General features: G+C 45.0%; 1 long non-coding RNA gene across 2 annotated transcripts in view; it reads left to right on the top strand.

Annotated features, from left to right (window-relative positions):
• The window catches only part of LOC140487678 (uncharacterized), a 71,511-nt gene that overhangs the window by 12,770 nt on the left and 37,414 nt on the right, over positions 1 to 21,327 (top strand). Inside the window, exon 3 of one of the 2 annotated variants that reach the window (XR_011962863.1) lies at positions 18,682 to 19,088. The exons of the other annotated variant lie outside the window; for it this stretch is intronic. This is a non-coding gene — a long non-coding RNA (uncharacterized lncRNA). Of the gene's footprint in view, positions 1 to 18,681; positions 19,089 to 21,327 lie in introns of those variants that run through there. 2 annotated transcript variants of the gene reach the window in all.

Raw genomic sequence — 21,327 nt, 5'->3', positions numbered from 1 at the left:
ACAGACAGACAGACGCAGACACACAGACACTCCTACACACACACGCACACACACACACATATATAAGTCGATGGAGTGAATTTGTATTTGCAGATACATTCTATTTTGTTCGAAAAGCACACAATCTGTCGGCAATCAATCCATGAGACTTCTTACAAATCAAACCGGTCTGATTCCAAGTTGGGATACAGACAGACCCTAACCTTACACCTTTAATGCATTTCCTGAGCTGAGATGTCACTTTTTAAATAAAACTTTAAGTTATGGCGGGACTGTGACTTGAATGAAGTTCTGGGATTTACATATTAATCAATGGGAACCTGCATCCCCATTCGAAGTGATTAAAGACTTAACAGCAATCTAGGTTTGTCGAATACATTACATCAGTTGTCATGAAATTTGACCTTTTACTATAAATTCTGTGTCCTGTGTATCCTGCCCCACTAGTTACCTGACGAAAAAGCAGTGCTGTAAAAGCTTGTACTTTCAAATAATGCTGTTGGACTGTAATCAGGCGTTGTGTCGTTTTTAACTGTTGCTGATTGACCAACGCTGGTTACTGCATTCAGTCACTGCAGTTTACCCTCCTGCTTGTGTTTTAATTGTTGGTGGTCTCACTCTTCCCATCATCACACCTCCCTTCCTGTCCAACAGCCCTCCTGGCAGTTACTATTCCCCAGCTTTTGCCTTCCTTCTCCAGCTGCTCCAGATTTGACCTTATACTTTAGACCACTTTAAGCCCTCAGGATAAGAATGCTAGCCGTCCCAAAGCAATAATAGAGGGGCTTGTGTTTATGTAGCAGTTGTCATGAGTTGAGGACAGTCCCGATGAACTGGACAGTTAACGAAAGACATTTACCACATGGTCAAGTGGAAGCAAGTGTGACTGCCAGGTCGGACACAGCAAGATCCCACAAATGGCATTGTAATCATGGTCGGATAATCTGCTGTTGCTGCTGCTGGTCGAGGGTTAATCATTCGTCATCCTTTACAATTAAGCATCAAAATATCTCGTTTACATATGAACTCATCTCCACACAACATTAAATAGTAAAGTCGACATGTGGGCTTATATAGTCATCAGGAATGTGTAATGGTCAGTGATAAAGAACGAAAACATCTCTCAAACAGCCTTCACATCACAATCTCCAGATTGAGTAAACAGGGAAATTTGGATAATGTGTCTGTCTGAGACAAACACGGTGACTTAGCTGAACGATCTGAGGGATGAATTAATGATTCCAGATGTTACTGGAATTCAGAGGGGAGATTCCTTTAATTCTGCAGTTGTTTCATTTCACACTAAATGAACAGTTAAACATCCAGATTCCTTCAAGAAATGAGAGGTTGTATGTGTGGTGAGGGGGGTAGACGGTGAGAGGTTAATTTTGGGTTTCTCCTGGCACATAAACAAGACCGGTGATTGAACGTTAGCCCAGTTGTCAAAGTTCCACAGAAACCTTTACTCAGAGGATCAGGTTGCTGCAATGGCAAACGTGAATAATTGAAGATGGAATACAAGGTTCCTATTGCATTCCCATGACAACTTCCTGACCAATCAGAGACCTCCGGGCCCTAGTCTGAGAATGACAATTGACAGTTAACTGCTCCCGCGGCATATCTCCACACCAACAATGGCCTGACCAATCAATACCCTCTTCTCGTGCTGTGCGAATTGATGCTCTTCGATTGTCCATTCCCAGGGACCCAGCAAGAAGCTCTGACCTCTTGGGTTGTATGTGATATGGGTCTGAGTGACCTGGGCTGTGGTGAGGTGTCATCTGATCATCTCCCATGTTTGAGACTGGGTAGAAACATAGAGTCATAGAGATGTACAGCATGGAAACAGACCCTTTGGTCCAACCCATCCATGCCAATCAGACAGAATGAGATTCACCTGGCATCGAAACAGGCCTTGCTGTGGTGATGTGTCAGCAAGGCCTATTTCGATGCCAAGTGAATCTCGTTCTGTCTTTTATGTTTTTTGCAAAGTGAGTTTCTCACTAGGTAGCTGTGTGATGTAACAAGACATTATTACTTGTTAGACACCTCATTAATGCCACAACTCACCTCATTAATATCCAGCTTTCAATCTGACTGAACTCGTTAAACAAGCTCAATGCCAAAAACTTTTGACATGGAAACTAGAGCAGGTTCTGGGCAGATTCAGTTCACAGCTTGCTCTGATCATCTCCCATGTTTGAGACTGGGTAGAAACATAGAGTCATAGAGATGTACAGCATGGAAACAGACCCTTCAGTCCAACCCGTCCATGCCAACCAGATATTCCCAAACCAATCTAGTCCCACCTGCCAGCACCCGGCCCATATCCCTTTAAACCCTTCTTATTCATATACCCATCCAAATGCCTTTTAAAGGTTGCAATTGTACTGGCCTCCACCACTTCCTCTGGCAGCTCATTCCATGCACGTACCAACCTCTGCATGGAAAAGTTGCCCCTTAGGTCTCTTTTATATCTTTCCCCTCTCACCCTAAACCTATGCCCTCTAGTTCTAGACTCCCCGACCCCAGGGAAAAGACTTTGCCTATTTATCCTATCCAAGCCCCTCATAATTTTGTAAACCTCTATAAGGTCACCCCTCAGCCTCTGACGCTCCAGGGAAAACAGCCCCCAGCTTGTTCAGCCTCTCCCTGTAGCTCAGATCCTCCAACCCTGGCAACATCCTTGTAAATCTTTTCAGAACCCGTTCAGGTTTCACAGCATCTTTCTGATAGGAAGGAGACCAGAATTGCACACAATATTCCAACAGTGGCCTCACCAATGTCCTGTACAGCTACAACATGACCTCCCAACTCCTGTACTCAATACTCTGACCAATAAAGGAAAGCATACCAAACGCCGCCTTCACTATCCTATCTACCTGCGACTCCACTTTCAAGGAGCTATGAACCTGCATTCCAAGGTCTCTTTGTTCAGCAACACTCCCTAGGACCTTACCATTAAGTGTATAAGTCCTGTTAAGATTTGCTTTCCCAAAATGCAGCACCTCGCATTTATCTGAATTAAACTCCATCTGCCACTTCTCAGCCCATTGGCCCATCTGGTCCAGATCCTGTTGCAATCTGAGGTAACCCTCTTCGCTGTCATCTGCAAACTTACTAACTGTACCTCTTATGCTCGCATCTAATCTCAGGTTACGCTCCATCGGCACCAGCTATATGCACCCTACATCCCTGGACATTGGCACCGATATGTACTAGCCTCAGAGAACTGTTATGGCACATCTCCCATTTAATTACAGTATGCCTCTGGACTTCAGTGCTGCACCTTTGGCTGCAGCAGGAACCCTCATTGTAATGCTACAGCAAGGACACTGTGTACTCAGGGACACCCAAACGGCCTGATCCAGTCTGTGAGCTGAATCTCCAGGCTTTTCACTCACTGTCACAGTGTACTTGGATGCTCACAGCATCCCTGAATGGTCTTCCCTTCCCTGTTTGCACTTTGCCCCCTCAGCGAGTGACACTGGGCTGATATTATTACTGTCTCGTATCATTTACTGCAGACACAAAGGAAGGAAGTTTGTCATAGTTGTCAGCAGGCCCCAGCCTTCTCTCAGGGAGTCGTGACTCAGTAAGTCAAGAGTAACCCATCAGACCGGCCTCGGACCTTTATGGGGTCGTCAAAGTCAGGGTCCCTCCAGATAAAGGGTGAGGACATTAATGTCGGACTGCACAACATCCGTCTTCAGTCTTCTGCCCTATTGGGGGATGTCTTCCTCCTGGAATGAGAGAGAGGTAGGCATTATGAAGATGAAAGTGGGTGGCACAGCTGTTGGTGGAGGTAGGAAGCTGGACCAAGTGACTAAGTGGGCGGCACAGAGGGCATTCAGGGTTGGTGGTTGTCAGAGCTGGAGGAGAGAGGTATCAGAGAGAAGATGGCGGCAGTTTTGCGAGTGGAGTGGAGAAGGTCATTGACAGCACTGGGCATTCCCCCAGAGCCGGCTGAGACTGCCCGGACCTGGGTGGTAACCTCGGACCAGCCTGGGCATGGTCTGGTGTCACGGCCTCCACTCCCCATCCTGGGGGGAGAGGACATGCCATGTCTGCCCCAGCCAATCCAGAAGGAGCTCCAAGGCCCTGCCCACACCGTGGGGCACTGATCACCCCCCTGTCTGCCATGTCTGGGGGTAAAAGTCAGGGACCATGCAGGGCAGCCCCAGATTGACAGTGATTGTCTGGGAGAACAATGGGCTTTTAAAGATGGCGCAGGGACAAGGGATACTGGTGGATTCTGGGATATCCACTGAGCAGTGAGTTATTGTGGGAGCAGTGGCGAGGTAGGATGAAGCTAGAATCGTATGTGAGAGACATCACAGGGCGAGGATTAGCAGTGACTGAGGAGAGTTTCATCACATGGGGAGAGAAACTCATTGGGATTTGTGGAAAAAAATCTCTTCAAAAACAAAATCTCAACACAACTCAGTTTTGACAAGAAAAATCATAAGATTCAGCCCCTTGTCTCCTAACATTTAAGATCTCTACTCTATATTTCAATAAAGTCAGTTCATACTTGTAGTTAATACTGAAGATTAGAATCAGTTTGAAACTGTGATATTTCATGCTCTTCGGATTGGACCCTGAGCAACAATGAATGGGTTCTGGGCAGTAATAGTCAATTCTTCATCAATATTTTCCTTGAGATTAAAGCTTGGCGCTTTCTGAAGGAAGCATTGTGCTTATTTCTAGATCGCAATGTGTTAACACAAAGCCGAACGCAACACCGCAACTTTATCCATCAAAACAGAGTCTACAAGCAAACAAAAGAGAAACATCAAAACAGGGATCAGGATTGGCCTTTGAGCCTGCTCCACAATCCAATATGGTCATGGCTGATCCTCTATCTCAATCCCGTTCCCACCTCCCCCTTCATGTCTTCAACACCTAAAAGTCTATCTCTTTCTTGAGTATATTCAGTGAGTAGGCCTCCACAACCTTCTGAGATAGAGAATTATACAGGTTTACTCCCATCGGAGTGAAGAAAGTGATTCTCATCTCAGTCCCAAGTGGTCTACTCTGTATTCTGAGACTGTGTCCCCTGCTTGTGAACTCCCCAGCCACAGAAAACATTCCCTTTTCATCTAGTCTGTCCACCCTGTTAGAGTTTTAGACATTTCAAATAGATTTCCTCTCATCCTTCTCAACTCTACTGAATACAGGCCCAAGCGAGGACTGCAGATGCTGGAGATCAGAGTCTAGATTAGCGTGGTGCTGGAAAAGCGCAGCAGGTCAGGCGGCATCTCAGGAGCAGGAAAATCGACGTTTCGGACAAAATCAGCATTCCTGATGAAGGACTTTTACCCGAAACATTGATTCTCCTGCTCCTCGGTGCTGCCTGACCTGCTGTGCTTTTCCAGCACCACTCTGATCTAAACTCTGAATACAGGCCCATTCGAACCAATCTCTCCTCACGGAATAGTCCTCCCATTCTCGATAAGGGCTGGGTGAACCTCTCTATGGCAAGTATATCCTTTAGTTCAGTGGGGAGACCAAAACTGCACACAATACCACCTTGTGTGGTCTCTCCAAGACTCTGTATAACTGCAGTATGATATCCATACCTCTAAATTCAAATCCTCTTGCGATGAAGGCCAACATACCACATGCCTTAAATACAATAAAGAATTGTGAATGCTGGAGATATGAAACATAAACTGAAATTGCTTTATAATCAGTATGTCTGGTGGAGAGAGAAACAGAGTTAACCTTTCGGGTCCTGTATTTCAGAACTTACTTGCCTTGAGGTGACAAGTTGAGTCTATGGGTAAACGCTTGGCAGATGATAAAATGGGAAGTTATACACTTGGGTGTGAAATACAGAAAAGCAGAGTATTATTTTCTGGGTGCCCTTGTGCACCAGTAGACAGGCAGATAGTAATTTAAAAATGCAGCATCCACAACTGTAGCCAAAACAGCAGCTGATGGCTGACAAGGGTCATCTATAAATTCAGTATCACTTCCTTGCACTTATCTGCTATGCCCAAAATAATAAAGCTGAGGGCACTGCACACCTTATTAACTGCTCTTTCCACTTGTCCTGCCATCCTTGCAAGTATATACCCAGGTTCCTCTGCTCCTATACCCCTTTCAAATTGCTGTTGTGTTGCCACAGTCTTACCAGACCATCAGGACTGCTCTCTCATTAAAGAGAAGTAACTGGTGATGATTTAACCTAAGGGACACCAGACTTCAGGCAAGGGTAAAAGTTGAGAAGGAGAGGTTTTCAAACCAATGATGAGAATTGAATGCTTGCTATAGCATCACACTGCTCTGCAAACCAACAATCCAACCAACTGAGCTGAACCAATTCCTTTTTGAATTGTACCCTCTATTTAATGCTGTCTTTCAGTGTTCCTTCCTACCAAAGTACATTACCTCACTCTTCTCCACACCGAACCCCAACTACCACCTATCCGCCCGCACAACTAACTTGTCAATGTGCTTTCAGAATTCTACAGTGTCTTCCTCACAGTTTATAATTCTTCCAGGTTTCAAGGTCAACTGCACCGATCCTCCTAGCCTGGCCATTTTGCAAGACCCTGAATGTATTGAAAAGATAAAGAGCAAATAGCTTTGAAAACAGGAAACTGTGGCCTCCACAGGAACTACCTCAGAACTCAGATAAAATCATGGAGCACGGAGAATCGGACTCTGATGCGTGATCCGTGAGAGGGAAGAAACAATAGTTAGAATTCACGTTGCTTTATTATGCTTACCGGATTTCGTATACACGAACCTTCGAGTCCGGCTTTTGGCAAGTCACGTACAAACTGCAGAGATTTTAAGCAAAGACCGTAGCTCTGAATTTCAGAAGGGAGAACTAGAGGCATGTGGTAATGGTCTGGGGTGGGCGGGGGGGGTTCAATTGCAAGTTGAAGGTCCCATTGGCCTCTGAACTTGCATACCCAAAATGTTAGGCCCAAGCATCAAGAACAGGAAAGCTTATCAACCCAGGAAGCATTAAACAACATCAGATGGTGTTTAACATGGGCAATGACTGAGGCCATCAGCTGGGGAGTGTGAAAAAGCATTTGATAAACAGCAGCTGCCTACATTTGCATCAAGTTTTTCATGTCATGAAATATTCCAATGTATTTCATCACAGTGTAAACCAAAAGCATGACATGGAGATAGAGAAGCTGATACAAGGTTCCCGTACAAAACATTGGATCAAATAGAGAGGTTTTAAGAAGAGTCTTAAACATAGAAGCATAGAAATTGGAGCTGGAGTAGGCCATTCAGCCCCTTAATCCTGCTGTATATGATCATGGCTGACCATCCAGCTCGGACCCCTGCTCCTATTTTCTTCTGATACTCTTTGATCCTAAGAACTAAATTGAATTTGTTCTTGAAAACGTTCAATATTTTGGCCTTGACTGTTTTCCGAGGTAGAGAATTCCCCAGGTCCACAGGAGAAATTTCTACTTGTCTCAATGAGCCCATTCCTACTCGAAAGCAACTGTCAACCCGGAACCACTATGGTGACAGGCTGCACATTCCAGTTGCAACACCTCACCGTGTGAAAATATTTCTGCCCCTTTTCCTGGTTTTTTAGCCAGTTCTCTCTTCACCCCATTTTTCAACTCTCACACAGCTCTTCACTCCTGTCTTCTTTTCAAGACCTCCATGGATCATAAAGGCAATTTTAACAGTTTTCTCAACACGTCGTGCCAGCTTTTAACAAGTGCAGCCCTGCCTGGTCACTGCATTCCTGCACCATCTAGTTTACACTCGCCTGATATGGGAACACCAGCCAGCTCTCTACCTAGCCCTCGCAATTCCTCCACCATTCCCTGGGCTGCTGTTGGGAGCACAATATCAGTGGAGCCCTTTGCTCCTCAGAATTCCTGGCTGTCTCACCCAGTTTGGAAATCCCATGCATCAAACCCAAGCTTGGAAAAGCTCCCCCCCACCCCACCCCTCCCCCTCCACCCAACCCAATCTCTGTGTCCTCACTGTTTCCCTTGCCCCCCATCTATGGTACTGACACTTGACATAAGAGATGGAATGAGAGTCAAAAAGCGTGGTGCTGGAAAAACACAGCTGATCAGGCAGCACCCCAAAGACCAGGAAAGTCAACGTTTCAGGCATAAGCCCTTCATCAAGAATGTGTGTGTGTGTGTGTGTGTGTGGGGCGGGGCTGAGAGATAAATAGAGGGGTGGGGGTAAGGTGGCTGGGAAGGCGATAGGTAGGTGCAGGTGGGGGATGGTAGTGATAGGTCGGTGAGGAGGGTGGAGCGGAGAGGTGGGAAGAAAGGTGGACAGGTAGGACAGTTCAGGAGGGCGGTGCTGAGTTGGAAGGTTGGATCTGGGATGAGGTTGGGTTGGGGAGATTTAGAAACTGATGTTAAGATTACATTTGGAAGGAAATTCTACAAATCCCTTATCATCAGCTTATCCACTGGGAATTACAGAGAAGGGAATCTTGATGTCCCAGATTTAATTGCATTATGGCTGATATCTCCAAACATCAAAATGAAAGCAGGAATATAACAGAGCAGGAGGGGACATGTGCTTTTCATGACTGCTTCTTCTGTAATGAAGTATTAGCCTTGGCTCAACTGATAGCATCCACTGGTCAGTCTTAGTAGTTCCTCAAATATAGACAGCGACCAGTCAAGGAGCCATGTTTGAAAAACCAATCTGATTTTAAAAATCAGTGATGGAACAAGATGTGATTCTGTGGCAGACAAGGGGAAAGTACAGGACAAAATTCTGATGTTTCTCTTTCACTTACTCTTAGACAGTTTCACTGAAGTTGTGAAATGGAGCAATTCCTCACATCTGATACAGATTACAGTAACTCTGGGGGAATTTGACATGATTGTTCCAAGAACTGAATTTCTGGTCAATACACCGAGGACCCTGGCTGATGGAAGGCTACTCTGTCAGTGAACTGAGAGTAATGGTACACATTTCTGTTTGATTGTGTGTTTGTGTGTGCATATGTGTCTGTGCATGATTATGCGTAGGTATGTGTGTTTGTGCCTATGTGTGTGTGTGTGTGTGCATGTTTGTATGTGTGTGAGTGTGAGAGAAAGTGTATCTGCATGGGTTTAAGTGTGTGTGTTTGTGTGTAGGAGTGTGCACGACTGTTTATGAGTATGTGTCAGTGTGTACATGTGTCTATGAGTGTGTTTATGGGTGTGTATGTTGTGTGAGTTTGCAAGAATGTTTGAGTGTGTGTGTGTGTCAGTGTGTATATACATGTGTCTGTGTGAGTATGAGTGTTTGTGTGTGAGTGAATGTATGCACATGTATTTGTCCATGTCAGTGTGTATATGTGTGTGTGAGAGTGAAAGAGTGAGTGTGTGTGTCTGTGAGTATGAATGTGTGTGCGAGTGTGTGAGTGTAGGTGTGACTGTGCGCGAGTGAGTGTGAATGAATGTGTGTGCGAGTGTGTGAGTGTAGGTGTGACTGTGCGCGAGTGAGTGTGAATGAATGAGTGTGTGAGAGTGAGGGTGTATGTGTGAGTGAATGAGTGTATAAGAGTGAGGGTATGTGTGAATGTAGGTGTATGAGTGTGAGTGTGTGCATTTGAGTGTAGGTGTGTGAGTGAGTGTGGTTTGTGTGTGTGAGTATGAGTGTTTGTGTGTATGTGTGAGTGAGTGTAGGTGTCTGTGAGAGAGACTGTGTGAGTAAGTGTAGGTGTGGGTTAGGGAATGGGTGTGTATGAGTGTGTGTATGAGTGTGTGAGTGTGTGTGAGAGAGTATGTGACAGTGTGTGGTGAGAGGGCATGAGTATGTGAGTGTGTGTGTATGTGAGACTGTGTGAGAGAGTGTGTCTGTGCATGTGTGTGTGTGTATGCTTGTGTGCCTGTGTGTGTGTGTGTGTGTCTGTGTGTGAGAGAGAATGTGTGTGTGTTGTGAGTGTGGGAGTGTGTGTGTGTTGTGAGTGTGGGAGTGTGTGTGTGTTCTGAGTGTGTGTGTGAGTAGTTGAGAGTGTTAGTGTGTATGCGTGTGTTGTGAGTGTGAGAGTGTGTAAGTGTAAGTATTTGAGCACATGTGTTGTGAGTGTGAGTGAGTATTTGAGAGAGTGTGTGTGTGGGTATATGAGCTAATTATAGATATTGTCATGATTCAGAGATGCTGGTGTTGGACTGGGATGTACACAGTTAAAAATCACACAACACCAGGTTATAGTCCAACAGGTTTAATTGGAAGCACACTAGCTTTCGGAGCGACGCTCCTACATCAGGTGATTCATCAGATATTGCCAGAGGACACACATGGTAGTTTGATAATGGACTGCTTCTCAGCCAAAGTAACAGCCAGACCCAGGCCAAACAACTGCAACTACATCTGTGAACAAAGCAGCTTGTCTGGCATGGTTTTGTTGCTCAGTGTGAGCTAGAGCTTTCAAGGAAGTAGAATTCACATTTCCCCATTTTGATCACCCAATCAGCTCCTGACCTCATTACAGCCTTGGTTCAAGCATGGACTAAAGAGCTGAATTCCAGAGGTTAGGTGAGAGTGACAGCTTAGAATCCCAACAGTGTAGAAACAGGTCCTTTGGCCTAACAAGTCAACACTGACCGTCCAAAAAGTAACCCATCCAGACCCATTCCCCTGACTAATGCATCTAACGTACACATTCCTGAACACCGCGGGGCAATTTCCCACAGCCAATTCACCTAGCCTACACATCTTTGGACTGTGGGAAGAAACCAGAACACCCGGAGGAAACCCACGCAGACACAGGGAGAACATGCAAACTCCACACAGACAGTAACCCGAGGCAGGAATCGAACCCAGGTCCCTGGCGCTGTGAGGCAGCAGTGCTAGCCACTGCTAACCAAGTATGGCATCAAGGAGCCCTGGCAAAACAGGAATCAGTGGGCATCAGGGGCAAATTCTCCACTGGTTAGGTCATACCCAACACACAGGAAGATGGTTGTGGTTGTTGGAGGTCAGGCATCTCAGCTCCAGGACATCTCAGCAGGAGTCCCTCAGGGTAATGTCCTAGGATCAACTATCTTCAGCTGCTCCATCAATGACCTTCCCTCCATCATAAGGTCAGAAGTGGGGATGTTCACTGATGATTGCACAATATTCAGCTCCATCACTCAGATACTAAAGCAGTCCATGTTCAAATGCAACAAAATCTTGACAATATCCAGGCTTGGGCTGACAGGTAGCAAGTAGCATTCATGTCACACAAATGCCAGGCAATGACCATCTCGAATAAGAGGCTGGGGCGATTTTCCCTCGACAAAGTCAGAAGTGATATGCACCAGTTCTAACAGGTTTATTTTGAAATCACAAGCTTTTGGAGCGCGGCTCCTTCGCCAGGTGAAATGGAGGGAGGTGCACAGGCACAGACTACATGGGATACCTGCACCTGTGCACAACTCTCCACTTCACCTGATGAAGGACCCGCGCTCCAAAAGCTTGTGATTTCAAATAAAGTGTTGGAATATAACTTGGTGTCATGTGACTTCTGTCTTTGACTGCCCCCTGTCCAACACCGGCACCTTATATTTTTCCTGGAACTTCGGAGGCTGAGGGGTGATATAATAGAGAGCTAGAAATCAGGAGGGACATGGATAGGGTGAATACTCAAGGCTTTTTCCACAGGGTAAGGGAGGCCAAAACTAAAGGGCACAGGTTTAGGGTGAGAGGGGAAAGATTTAAAAGAGACCTAAGGGGAAACATTTTCACCCAGAGGGTGGTACGTGTATGGAATGAGCTGCCAGAGGAAGTGGTTGAGGCTGGTACAATTACAGCATTTAAAAGACATCTGGATGGGTCTATGAATAAGAAGGGTTTGGAGGGATCTGGGCTGATTGGCATGGAAGAGTTGGACCGAAGGGCCTGTTTCTGTGCTGAATATCTCTATGACTCCACGTCTCTAATAGACAGTTTAATCACCGCCCCTTCACATTCAACCATGTTACCATCACTGAATCCCCCACAGTCAACACCCTGAAGTTTACTATTGACCAGAAATTGAATTGGACTCACCACATAAATACTGTAGCTGCAAGAGCAGGTCAGAGGCTGAGAATCCTGCAGTAAGTACCTCACCTCCTGTCTCCCTGAAGCCTGTCCACCATTTACAAGGCACAGTTTGGTGTTGGAGGTGATTTCCTTGAATTCCAAGAGCAGCAATTACTGCTTTATACACTGTTGCATTGTTTTTGAACTTTGGAGAGAAAAAAAAAGTCAAAACGACAGCACTTGTAAAAGAGAGAGGGACAGACAAAGGCAGCACACGGTGAGGTCAGTGCAGGAGAGAGAGAAAGAGAGAAAGACACCCACACTGCTAACTGCTAAGTTAGGAACATGAAACCGGGGTATCATAGCAATTACAGAAACGTGGCTCAAGGATGGACAGGATTGGCAGCTTAATGTTCCAGGATACAAACGCTACAGAAAGCACAGTGAACCTGCACAGTTACTGCCTTTACTGTTTGAATTCATGTATCGCTGGACATCGGAGTATATCTGGGGAAATTAACAAACAGTGAAATTCACAACTAATCTTGGAAGAACCTGTTTGGGAGAGGTCACAGCACAGAAACAGATAAGTGAATATTTTTAGGTGTGGCCCTACAGTAAGTTTGCAGTAGTGAGTAGAGTGGGTTCTTTCATAATTAGATGTTTTATAAGATATGTCTCTTGATTAAACTTAAAAATATAAGCTGTAAGTATTAATTTAACCTGGAGCAGTGTTTTGTAGAGGAATAAGACAGGGCTATTTTCTGGGTCTGTAGATTGAAACAACCAAAAATGGCCTTTAGTAGAGTGACATCAGATGTGGGAGTTTAGGGAATATTTATGGGCTACTGAGGATTATATCTGCAATAAGTGCCATTGGTTGCGAATCCCATCAGATCGAATGGATTAGTTGGAGCGACAGTTAGAGGCAATGAGGAATTTACAAGAGCAAGGAGATGAGATGGATGGCAGTTATGGAAAGGGGGGAAAATCTCAGATACAGTTACACAGATGGGTTAACTCCAGGAAGGGTAAGAGAGATAGGCAGGTAGTGCAGGAGCCTTCTGTGGCTATCCCCATTTCAAACAGGTATGCTGTTTTGGAAAATGTAGGGAGTGATGGATTCTCAGGGGAATGTAGCACGAACAGCCAAGTTTCAGGTATCGAGACTGGCTCAAAGGCAATGAGGGGTATGTTGGGTTCCAAGAGATCAATTATGTTAGGGGACTCTCTAGTCTGAGGTCCAGACAGACGTTTCTGTGGCCAGCTGTGAAAGATCAGAATGGTGTGTTGTTTCCCTGGTGCCAGGATCAAGGATGTCTCAGAGAGGGTGCAGAATGTTCTCAAAAGGGAGAGGGGCAGCAGGAGGTCATTGTATATATTGGAACCAACGACATCGGAAGGGAAAAGGATGAGGTTCTGAAGGGAGAATATAGAGAGTTGGGCAGGAATTTAAAAAGAGGTCCTTGAGAGTAGTAATGTCACTTTTACTCCCAGTGCTACGAACTAGTCAGGGCGGGAACAAGAGGATAGAGCAGATGAATGCATGGCTGAGGAGCTGGTGTATGGGAGAAGGATTCACATTTTTGGATCATTGGAATCTCTTTTGGGGTAGAAGTGACTGGTACAAGAAGGACAGATTGCACCTAATTTGGAAGGGGACTAATATACTGGCAGGGAGATTTGCTAGAGCTGCTCGGGAGGATTTAAACTAGTAAGGTGGGGGGATGGGGGGGGTGGGGAGCTCGGGGAGAGGTGGGGGTGGGACTCAGGGAGATAGTGAGGAAAGAGATCAGTCTGAGATTGGTACAGTTGAGAAAAGAAGCGAGTCAAATAGTCAGGGCAGGCAGGGACAAAGCAGAGAACAAGGTAGGAGCGGTTAATTAAACTGCATTTATTTCAAAGTTACAAATCACACAACTGTAAGACAATTGTGCACTCCACAACCACCTGGTGAAGGAGTGGCACTCCGAAAGCTAGTGCTTCCAATTAAACCTGTTGGACTACTATCTGGTGTTGTGTGATTTGTAACTTTGTCCACCCCAGTCCAACACCGGCATTTATTTCAATGCAAGAGGTCTAACAGGCAAGGCAGGTGAACTCAGGGCATGGTTAGGGACGTGGGACTGGAATATCAGGGATGGGCAGGACTGGCAGCTTAATGTTCCAGGATACAAATGCTACAGGAAGGACAGAAAGGGAGGCAAGAGAGCATGGGGAGTGGCATTTTTGATAAGGGATAGCATTACAGCTGTGCTGAGGGAGGATATTCCCAGAAATACATCCAGGGAAGCTATTTGGATGGAACTGAGAAATAAGAAAGGGATGATCACCTTATTGGGATTGTACTATAGACCCCTAATAGTCAGAGGGAAATTAAGATACAAATTTGTAAGGAGATCTCAGCTATCTGTAAGAATAATAGGGTGGTAATGGTGGGGGATTTTAACTTTCCAAACATAGACTGGGACTGCCATAGTGTTAAAGGTTTAGATGGAGAGGAATTTCTTAAGTGTGTACAAGACAATTTTCTGATTCAGTATGTCGATGTTCCTACTAGAGAAGGTGCAAAGGTTGGCCTACTCTCGGGAAATAAGGCAGGGCAGGTGACTGAAGTGTCAGTGGGGAAGCACTTTGGGGCCAGCGACCATAATTCTATTAGATTTAAAATAGTGATGGAAAAGGATAGACCAGATCTAAAAGTTGAAGTTCTAAATTGGAGAAAGGCCAATTTTGACGGTATTAGGCAAGAACTTTCAAAAGCTGTTTGGAGGCAGATGTTCACAGGTAAAGGGACGGCTGGAAAATGGGAGTCTTTCAGAAATGAGATAACAAGAATCCAGAGAAAGTATATTCCTGTCAGGGTGAAAGGAAAGGCTGGTAGGTATAGGGAATGCTGGATGACTAAAGAAATTGAGGGTTTGGTTAAGAAAAAGGAGGAAGCATATGTCGGGTATAGACAGGATAGATCGAGTGAATCCTTAGAAGAGTAAAAAGGCTGTAAGAGTATACTTAAGAGAGAGATCAGGAGGGCAAAAAGGGGACATGAGATCGCTTTGGCAAATAGAGTTAAGGAGAATCCAAAGGGTTTTTACAAATACATTAAGGACAAAAGGGTAACGAGGGAGAGAATAGGGCCCCTCAAAGATCAGCAAGATGGCCTTTGTGTGGAGCCACAGGAGTTGGGGAGATACTGAACGAGTATTTCGCATCAGTGTTCACTGTGGAAAAGGATGTGGAAGATATAGAACGTAGGGAACTAGAGGGTGACATCTTGAAAAATGTCCATGTTACAGAGGAGGAAGTGCTGGATATCTTGAAATGCATAAAGATGGATAACTCCCCAGGACCTGATCAGGTGTACTCTAGAACTCTTTGGGAAGCTAGAGAAGTGATTGCTGGGCCTCTTGCTGAGATATTTGTATCATCGATAGTCACAGGTGAGGTGTCAGATGACTGGAGGTTGGCAAACGTGGTGCCACAGTTTAAGAAGGGTGGTAAGGACAAGCCAGGAAACTATAGACCAGTGAGCCTGATGTCGGTGGTGGGCAAGTTGTTGGAGGGAATCCTGAGGGACAGGTTGTACATGTATTTGGAAAGGCAAGGATTGATTAGGGATAGTCAACATGGCTTTATGGGTGGGAAATCATGTCTCACAAACTTGATTGAGTTTTTTGAAGAAGTAACAAAGAGGATTAATGAGGGCAGAGCAGTAGATGTGATCTATATGGACTTCAGTAAGGCGTTCGACAAGGTTCCCCATGGGAGATTGATTAGCAAGGTTAGATCTCATGGAATACAGGGAGAACTAGCCATTTGGATACAGAACTGGCTCAAAGGTAGAAGACAGAGGGTGGTGGTGGAGGGTTGTTTTTCAGACTGGAGGCCTGTGTCCAGTGGAGTGCCACAAGGATCGGTGCTGGGTCCTCTACTTTTCATCATTTACATAAATGATTTGGATGTGAGAATAAGAGGTACAGTTAGTGAGTTTGCAGATGACACCAAAATTGGAGGTGTAGTGGGCAGCGAAGAGGGTTACCTCAGATTACAACAGGATCTGAACCAGATGGGCCAATGGGCTGAGAAGTGGCAGATGGAGCTTAATTCAGATAAATGTGAGGTGCTGCATTTTTGGAAAGCAAATCTTAGCAGGACTTATACACTTAATGGTAAGGTCCTAGGGAGTGTTGCTGAACAAAGAGACCTTGGAGTGCAGGTTCATAGCTCCTTGAAAGTGGAGTCGCAGATAGATAGGATAGTGAAGGCGGCATTTGGTATGCTTTCCTTTATTGGTCAGAGTATTGAGTACAGGAGTTGGGAGGTCACGTTGCGGCTGTACAGGACATTGGTTAGGCCGCTGTTGGAATATTGTGTGCAATTCTGGTCTCCTTCCTATCAGAAAGATGTTGTGAAACTTGAAAGGGTTCAGAAAAGATTTACAAGGATATTGCCAGGGTTGGAGGATTTGAGCTATAGGGAGAGGCTGAACAGGCTGGGGCTGTTTTCCCTGGTGCTTTGGAGGCTGAGGGGTGACCTTTATAGAGGTTTACAAAATTATGAGGGGCATGGATAGGGTAAATAGACAAAGTCTTTTCCCTGGGCTGGGGGAGTCCAGAATGAGAGGTTTAGGGTGAGAGGGGAAAGATATAAAAGAGACCTAAGGGGCAGCTTTTTCACACAGAACATGTATGGAATGAGCTGCCAGAGGATGTGGTGGCAGCTGGTACAATTGCAACATTTAAAAGACATCTGGATGGGTATATGAATAGGAAGGTGGAGGGATATGGGCTGGGCGCTGGCAGGTTGGTCTAGATTGAGTTGGGATATCTGGTCGGCATGGACGAGTTGGACCGAAGGGTCTGTTTCTGTGCTGTACACCTCTATGACTCTAAATCAGGTGTGTGATGGATTCCTCCCCAATAACTCTGGATCAGTGCAGCCCCAACAATATACAGGAAGTTCGACATCTTCCAGGACAAAGCAGCCTGCTTGCTTGGCACCACATCCGCAAAGATCCACTCCCCCCCCCCATCACCCGCGCTCAGACGCAGCCTTATCTCCAAGATGCACTGCAGAAATTCACCAAAGGTCCTCAGACGGCACCTCCAAAACCCACATCACTTCCAATTTGGAAGGTAAAGAGCACTAGATAAATGGGACCACCACCACATGAAAGTGCCGTTCCAGGTCAAAATCCTGGAATTCCCTCCCAAAGACATTGAGGGCCTACTCAAGCACATGGACTGTAACAGTTCAAGGAGGCAACTCACCACCACCTTCTCAAAGGGCAACTAGGGACAAGCAATAAATGCTGGCACAGCCAGTGATGCCCACAGCCCATAAATGAATTTTTCAAAAAATTAAAAGGTGGGGCAACTCTCCGTGGCTATAGCCAACTCCCACCCATGAATTCTAACCTTCGCTATCCCATCCACTCTGATTCCACATCACCATCTATTTCACCTAAATGACTGCTCACTGCCTCAATGGTACCTTCCTTCATTAACAAAGCTACTCTACCTCCTTTTCCTGTTTGTCTGTCTTGTAGGAATATCAAATTCCCTTCAACATTCAGTCCTCAGTCTCGGTCACCTTGCGGTCACATTTCCAAGAATAGCTATCACATCATATTCATTGGTTCTTATTTTCTTATAGCTAACAGCAAATGAATTGAACTGGTTAGATAGCGACACACATGACGACACAGAGGCTGTCAGAGAAACGGATAACATGAGCAGAGGGTGAAACAAAGTTGACTTTTTATGTCCGGTGTGACTTCAAAACTGAAAGTCATCTGCTTCTGGTTCCTAAAAAATTTCCAATCCTCTGGTTGGCAATAAGTTTTTGGAACATGTATAATTATAACATGATTCAGTATAACATATAGATTTTGCAAAATCCCCAAACCTAGCCTCATTTTTTTCTGTTGTTCAAAATCAATGGAAGAACTTTTCAGGAGAATCATTAGATTTGTTTCAGTTTCTGAATTAATTCGGACTGGGATTGTTCTTGCTTATGGTCCCAACTTAACTAGAAATAAACTGTGGATAAATAGTTTATTCTGACCATCTTCCATTGTTTCAACTTAGATGAAGCCATGTGTAAAGATTTACCGTTCCACTGTCTGGGACAACATTCAAGAAGCTTGACACCACCCAGAGTAAAGCAACTCACTCAATTGCACCCTACTCTCCACCTTCAATAATCACTCCCTTCACCACTGACATGCAACAGCAGCAGGGAGTGCTGGAAATAAGATGCTCTTCCACAACTTCAAACCTGTGAGAAAGGTCCCCTCCAAGTCATTCACCATCCTGACTTGGAAATATATCCCCCTTCCTTCAGTGTTGCTGGGTCTAAAGGCTGGAATTCCTTCCCTAAGGGCATTGTGGGTCAACTCACAGCATGTTGACTGCAGCGGTTCCAGAAGGCAGCTCACCGCTACCTTCTCAAGGGCAACTAATAGAATTGAGAGTATCTTAGACGCATGGACTGCAGGCAGCTCAGAACCACCAGTTGCTTCCTTCTTACATATCTGCTGAAGCTTTTACCATCTGTTTCGTTTTCCTTGCTAGTTTAATTCAACATTATAAAATCATAGAATTCCTACAGTGTGGAAGCATCCCACCCAGACCCACATTACCCGTGGCTAACCCACCTAGCCTGCACAGCCTGAACACTGTGGGCAATTTACTTAACCTGTACATCTTTGGATTGTAGGGGGAAACCAGAGCAAATCCGCACAGATACTGGGAGAATGTACAAACTCCACACAGACAGTTGCCTGAGGCTGGAATCGAACACCAGGTCCCTGGTGCTGTGAAGCAGTATGCTAACCACTGAGCCACTGTGCTGCCTAATTTTCCTTTTTAATCAAATTCCTGGACCCTCTTTGTCAAACATTAAATCTTGTCAATCCTAGGTTTCTTACTCTTTTTGGCCACATTATTAGCTTCTCACTTTAATCCAATGTTCTTAACTCCTTTTGTTAGCTACAGTTACATGACTTTTCCTGTGGTGTTTTGATGCTTCAAGAGATTGCATGTTTATTGTAAAGTAAATACTAATCCATTAAACGTTTGCTATTGTTTATCTTTTAACCTACTTTCTCAACCTGAGGCAGTCCACCTCTCAGAACTACAATGTCTGTTTTGTTCAGATTTGTTGTGTTGAATTGGATTTAAATAAACAAAGTCAAAATCAATCGAGTATTCCAGCACATTTGATTACTCTTCCTTCGAGATCCTTTACAATAATGTTATCACTTAACTATTTCTCATTGCAGAACACTGGATTTAAAATAACTTGCTCCCACTCAGTTCTTTGGTCTATAAACAATCTTGTACACATCCTGTGAAATTAGCCTCCAAACTGTTACCGCAAAGTCCTTTTGCTCTGTTCAAATAAAGATTAAAATCCCCTCATGGTTACTGTGTTATTCCTGTGACGTGAAACTCTAATTTCCTGATTAACACTTTGTTTACTCTGTGGTGACCTATAAATGGCTTCCAATGATATTTCTGCCTCTTGTTATTCCTTAGCTCTGCCTAAACCGATTCTGCATTTTGTCTGAGCGAAGATTCCTTTTCTCTGGTATTCCCATCTTTATCACTCCGCTTCCATTTTGCCAATTTCTTCGAAGACTTAAGTACTCCTGGGATATTTGGTCATCCAGTAACCGTGGACAGGGTTAGACCCACTGCCACAAGTGAATCTGCGAGGGCAGGGGGTCGCTGCTATAATTCAGTGGGTCTCTTAATTACTAACTGTCTGCCTCTCCCCTCCCTTGGGACCTTCTAGCTCTGGGCCATGCTAACAGATCCCTGAGACATATCTTCTCACCAGTTCCTGGCTCTTGTTTGCTGGGGGTTGGTGGATGTAAGTCTGAACGTGGCCACTGCTTTTGATGGCACTGTAGGAAGTGGGAAGTTGATGGATGGCCTCCTCTGGTCTTACCCTAATCCACTTAATGCTCCTCAGTGTGGGAGGGGCTGAGTTCCTGAAAGAAGTACCCCCCCCCCCCTCAGAAACCACTGTCCTCATGTCTCTGCAATTAACATTCGGTTGAACCTTTCCATTTCTTCCTGGATTACTCATTCATCTTGGGAATGGTCTATAGACTCAGATGTTGTGTCTTTTGCTTCCATTTGTTGTGCCCTTGGAAACCTCATAAATAGCCCCTTAAAAACAAAATGGAGGAGGGGGTTTAAAGTACAGGTGAGGTCACTGTCTGGAGTACTGTGATAGGAGGAGTTGTGAATGCATGGGACAGAATCCAAAAGGACCTGCTCCTCAAACTGTCTCTTACACGCTGCTGCCCCACCTCCAATCCCAGGTATCCCCTCTGTTTCCCACCCTGGAGTGTACATGGATGTGCGACGGTTTGCTATGCCCCCTTTCCTTGCCTTGCCTGGCCCAGACAGGAGATGGTGTGTCCTGAAGTCAGGAGAAACACATGGAGTAAAGAGCTGGCTGGATCAAACTCTAAAGGTAACCAGTGAGCATGTGCATTCAGAGCTACGTCCTTATGATGTCAGGTCTTCCTGATGGAAGAAGGCGCTAGGGAAACCCTATCATATCGTGCTTCCCTATTGAGTGTACCGTACATTGCATATTGTGCATTGTATTTAATTTCATATATAGCATAGTACATATAGTATGTCAAGTAGAGCAAATTGGGTACAGTATGTAGTGTCTAGTTTATCGTGTACCATATGTAGTGTCCAGCACATTGTGAACGGTATGTAATGTCTGGTTTATCGTGTCCAGTTTGTACAGCTTTGTGTCCATCCCTAATGTGTTCACTGCTTCCCCTGCTTGTATGTCACACCCAGATGATATCTCTGTCACTTGACTAACCTTCTCTGCAGACATTTTGGGGCAGATTGTAGCAGCTTGAGGATAATACTTTGACCTGAACCATCAATTTATCTCTTTGAAATGGGTTTTGATGAAAATGTTCACCAGCCCCAGGCAATGGCCAGGTACTCTTTCTCATTCTGAAAGTAGCCGCACTCTATTTGTGTGCAAATCCAGTCCATTGTCCTGGTTAAGCGCTGAAACGTCCACATGGGACAGGTCACATGACTAGGGCATGCTAGGAAGGACATTTGATTTTGACTTTTGTCACTGGAGCATAGGAGGTTGAGAGGTTTATAAAATCATGAGGGATATAAATAAGTAGAAAGGCAGGTGCCTTTTCCCTAACATGAGGGATTTCAAGACTAGGGGCATATATTTAAGGTGAGAGGAGAGAGATTTAAAAAGGGCATGAAGGACAATTTCTTTTAACACAGAGAGTGGTTCGCACAAGGAATGAACTTCCAGAGAAAATGGTGGATGTTGGTGTAGTTGCAACATTTAAAG

Source organism: Chiloscyllium punctatum, chromosome 17 (genome assembly GCF_047496795.1).
Source record: "Chiloscyllium punctatum isolate Juve2018m chromosome 17, sChiPun1.3, whole genome shotgun sequence".
NCBI classification, from domain to species: Eukaryota; Metazoa; Chordata; class Chondrichthyes; order Orectolobiformes; family Hemiscylliidae; genus Chiloscyllium; species Chiloscyllium punctatum.
The sequence above is the reverse complement of the archived record's forward strand: the minus strand, read 5'-3'. Positions and strand labels throughout refer to the sequence as shown.